We start from the raw sequence: 4,848 nt of genomic DNA, 5'->3' as shown, positions 1-4,848 counted from the left end.
GTTTATCTCCTGGCTTTCTTGAATTCCTTCAAGTCCCTGCTTGTCTGTGTGCCCTTCTATAAATCCTTCTGCTTTCTTTGTAATTTTTTACATGTTTCATTGATGGTCTTTCCTTTAAAAAAAATCATCATCATTACTACAGTCCCCTCTCCACACCTATCACATGACCAACCTTAGCTGTCCCTGAGTTCTACTTGGCCAGTGCCAAAATCCCTGGACTCCAAAGTCTGTGGGCCCGGCAGATTCATGCCATCTGACTCCTCTTCCCTGTGCCCCACTTCTGGAGTCTTGGGTTCTGTCTGACTGACTCGCAATAGCTCATTTGGCTGTTTCTTCTTCTGCCTGGACTGCATCCTGTGCATGGAGGGTAGTCTGCTCACCTATACCTTACTTGATGACCCATTGGGATTCTACAGGATTCATATGCCCTTGGTATTCTTTATAATTTCAAATACTATACTAGAGGGTATAGTGGTAAATATTTAACAACCAGCTTTCCAGGGGGAAAGGATATATTTGACATACTTTTAAGCTTAAACTGGTTTCTTAACACTTTCCTTATTACTTTCTTAACCAACCAGCCCCGATTTGTAGTGCTTTAAGATGTCTGAGTTATAAAATATTCCCAGAAAAAATTTAACAATCAGTTCTCACAAGGCCCATTTGAGCTGACTCTAGCACATTCCTTCTCAATCTAGAACCCGACCTCCATGAAGCCCATTGATCTACTCAGCCCGTCTCCTTCCTCCCTTACAGATATGTTGTCGTCTAGTTGTTTTCAGTCTTGCCCAATTATTTTGGCAAAGATACCAAAGCAGTTTGCCATTTATTTCTCTAGCTCTTTTACAGATGAGGAAACTGAGTCAAACAGGGTGAAGTGACTTGCTCAGAGTCACACAGCTAATAAGTATCTGAGGCCAGATTTGAACTTATGAAGATGGATCTTCCCAATTCCAAGCCCTCTGCTCTATCCATTGCACCACCTAGGTATATATATGGTACATGCCTCAGTCCAAGTTCCATGGAAATTTTATATATAATATATTTATATAATTTATATATAACATATAAACACATTTCTATGTAAAATCCTATAATAATAATGAAGCTAGAGTGCCGGACCTAAATTTGAATCCTGCCTTAGATACTTCCTATCTCCCAGGGTCATTGTGAAACTCAAATGAGATCATAATTGTAAAGCCCTTTGCACAGTGTCTGGCCCATAGTAGGTACTTAATAAATGCTTGTTTCTTCTTCAACTTTAAATGGGCCCTGTCACAGCCCCTCTCTCCCAGGATTGTTATGAGAATCAGGTAAGATATTAATTGTGAAGCAAGTTGCAAACCTTAAAACACTCTGGAGAAACTGACCACTATTTATTATAAAGGGATGGCTAAGTGGAGCTGCAGTAGATGGAGTGTCCAGCCTGGAATCGGGAAGACTCATCTTCCAAGTTCAAATCAGTCTCTGACCTTTCCTAGCTGGGGAAGCCCTGGCAAATCAGCTTACCTTGTTTGCCTCATTTCTTCCTCTGTAAATTGAGCAGGAGAAGGAAGTGGCCAGCACTCCACAGCCTTTGCCAAGAAAAGCCCCAAGGAGTCATGACCGAACAACAGTAGTTATTTAATGGCTGCCATTTATGGAGCACTTTTGGGCTGTAGAGTACTTTGTGCACTTTATCATCGAGTCCTCACGATTCCCCAAGGCTGCCGCTGTAGACATTGTTTCGGTGATTTGGCTAGAGTGGCTCGGCAGCTAAGCATCAGGGGTAGGATTCACACCCAGCTCCTTTCTGATTCCCGATCCCGAGCTCTTCCTGTGTCATGTTTCCCTTCCCTCTAACTAACCTTCCCATTGTTCTGCCTCTATATGCCAATTTCACCCCAAAATCAACATGTCCAAGCTCCGTTTGTAGGATCCTAGGTCTGGAGCCAGGAGGGACCTCAAATCCTCCAGTTCCACCCCCTCCTGTATAACTAAGGCCCCAGGAAGACGGATGATTTCATTCCTCTTCTCTGCCTCCCCCGTCCTCCCTGTCTCTGTCCATCACGCCATCGTTCCTGTTACTCATCCTTGAATCATCCCCCTCCTTTGTCCCTTATGTTCAGTTGAGCACCAAATCCCGTCAGTCTCTCCTTCCATGTTGCATTTGAGAGCATCTCTTCTCTCTTTTCACTGTCACCTGACACACAGCACCCCTCCCCCAGTAATAATCATCAGTCACAACTGCAGGGTGCTTTAAGGTTCATGTGAGGAGTTTTATTACCCCCATGTTACAGAAGAAGTGACTGAGGCTCAGTGGACCCCAGGGGATTCCCCCATCGCCACATAGGGGGTACCTAGGTCCCAGGGATGTGGGCTTTGGGGACATTCATGGCCTGGAATGGGATGCCTGGCCATGGAGAAGAGCTCTATTTGTCAAATTCTGCTCCCTGGGGGCTTCTCTGTCCCCTCCATTTTATTCACCAGGAACTTTTAAACTCCTTTTTCTTCCTTTCCTTTGGGAATCACTGACAAACTCACCTCTGACGAATGAGGAACTTTTGACCCAGGCTGTGCACTAGTCAAGAAGGTCCCCTGATTCCCGTGGATTCAAGTTCCATGGTCTTAAACCTAAGCGGCGCCATATATTCCGTCAAAAGCAGCTTCCGCATCTATTGACACAATCCTGTTATTTTTCTTTACAGTGAAGGTCGAATTGACCACTAAGAGTGAGAGCGAGACCAGAGACTCTCTGAAAATCCCCATGGATTCCAGAGACAGTGCAGCTCAGCATCTGGATACGCTGGACATGAAAAACCCTTTGGCCGTTCCGACTATGTGGTGACCCAGCCCGGGAAGATTCGGCGTTTTGGTAGGTGTGGTAAAAGCCAAGAGATCCCTTGGATCTCCCGGGGCCCATGACACGGCGTCCGTGATGGGGCATGGGGTCAGTTTGAAGAAGAGCCGGTTTCGGGCTTGGTCTCTTTGCTTGAACTGACCAAGTGACCAGCACAGTCTCTAGACTGCCCATGACAGGGGTGGGGGAGCCGAGCCTGGATAAGCTTGACTGGGGATCCCCAAGGCTGCCTTTTCAGAGAGATGTGTCCTTTCCTCAGCAGGTGACCAAGAGTCAACCGCAAGGGGAGTGTGTCCAGACTTAGAAAAGACCTTGAGCGTTCCAGGGGAATCCTGGTCCACAGCCTGAAGCGACTCACAGCAAGAGGAGTTTCCTCATCGAAGAAAACGATCGCAGCAAAAAGATTGCTCCAGACTTGGCCCATTTTACCCATAGATATCTGTTTAGATAGTTGCAGGACTGGGGTGAAATGGGGAATACTACTCAGCAGTCTTGCAAAACGCTTTGTGTTCTATTGAGGTTTAAGTATCAGCATCCCAGCAGATTGTAACCGTAGCGGTTAGTTAATAGATCTTATTTTAACTTTATTCTTGTCAAATGTGGGCTTGTGACTGCTCTGTGTTTAGTATTCCTTCTATGTATAGGAATTAAATACCTGTCCCAAACCTGATTCATATTTGTAACTCTCCCCTTTTGAGAAAACCCTAGATAGGAAACTAAGCTTTAAATAATATATCCCTTGGGATCCTAGGGTGGGAGGATTAGCCAGACAAGAAAGATGAGAAGTGGGAAATCTGGATCCCTCAGGCCTGAGCTCAGGCCAAATCTCGTGTCTATTTTCAGAATCAAGGGACCCCCTTATTGGAAAAAGAAGGGCTGTAGCACCTCCCAAGCCCTGTGGGTCCAGCAGGGGTTCCTGAGTGTTAGATGTTGTTTCTGTAATTAATATATGTATAATTTTCCTAATATTGGACCAACCTGTCATTCCCGGTATCAGTTCAACCTGGTCATAGTTTATAATCTCTGTAATCTACTGCCAAAACTTCTGCTAATATTTTATGCTATATTATTTTTAGTAGATATTTATTAGAAATAATGACCTATGATTTTATTTTCTGTGCTATCTCTCTCTATTCGAGGTATCAAGATTGTCTCTTAGAAGAAATTCGGTAGGGTGCCATTTTCCCCTAATTTTTAATCGAATTTTTTATTTTCCAATTACATGTAAAAAGTTTTCAACATTTGTTTTTTAAAGTTTTGAGTTCTAAATTCCCTCTTTCCCTTCTTTTTCTTGCAAACAATATGTGCAAAATTTCAGTGAATTATTCTTTAAATATTTGATATAATTTACTTCTAAATCCATTTGGCTCTAGGGTTTTTCCTTTGGGAGTTGATTTATAGCTTGTTCAATTTCTCTTTTCTGAGATTGGTTTATTTAATATCCATTTCTTGTCCTGATCATCTGAGTATTTCATTTTTTTTTTTGGTAACTATTCCTCCATTTAATTTTAACATTTTTCCTGGCCTATAATTCAGGAAAATAATTTCTTTCTTTCTTTCTTTTTTTTTTTTTAATTTCCTCTTCATTTGTTGTGAGTTCTTATTTTCTATCTTAGATACTGGCAATTGGATCTCTCTCTCTCTCTCTCTCTCTCTCTCTCTCTCTCTCTCTCTCTCTTTCTCTCTCTCTCTCTTTTGCTTTCTCTCTCTGTGTTTCTGGGTGTCTTTTTTTCTCTTTTATTGTCTCTGCCGCCTTCATCAGATTAGCTCATGATTTGTCTATTTTATTAGTCTCCCCCCCAAAGCACAAAGTTTTATCTTATCATTTCAATAGATTTTTTTGTGTGTGTGTGTGTTAAGGTTTATCTCCTATTTGATTTAAAATATTTCTATTTTGGGGTTTAGTCATGCTATTGTGATTTGTTGCTTTTGTAGCTTATATAGTCGCCGTACATAATTCATTGATCTGAGCTTTATCTCCTTTGTTAATGAAAGCATTTAGTAATATA

The 4,848-nt window shown here is 42.3% G+C and overlaps 1 long non-coding RNA gene across 1 annotated transcript; it reads left to right on the top strand.

The window, feature by feature from the left end:
- The first annotated feature begins 1,155 nt into the window (after positions 1-1,155).
- On the top strand, positions 1,156-4,481 carry LOC127543819 (uncharacterized). Its single transcript, XR_007949313.1, has 3 exons — positions 1,156-1,313; positions 2,688-2,854; positions 3,099-4,481. It is a non-coding gene; the product is annotated as an uncharacterized LOC127543819 (long non-coding RNA).
- The last annotated feature ends 367 nt before the right edge of the window (positions 4,482-4,848 follow it).

The sequence above is a fragment of the Antechinus flavipes genome, chromosome 1 (genome assembly GCF_016432865.1).
Source record: "Antechinus flavipes isolate AdamAnt ecotype Samford, QLD, Australia chromosome 1, AdamAnt_v2, whole genome shotgun sequence".
Lineage (NCBI taxonomy): Eukaryota > Metazoa > Chordata > Mammalia > Dasyuromorphia > Dasyuridae > Antechinus > Antechinus flavipes.
Note: the sequence above shows the minus strand (reverse complement) of the source record. Positions and strands in the feature narration are given on the sequence as shown.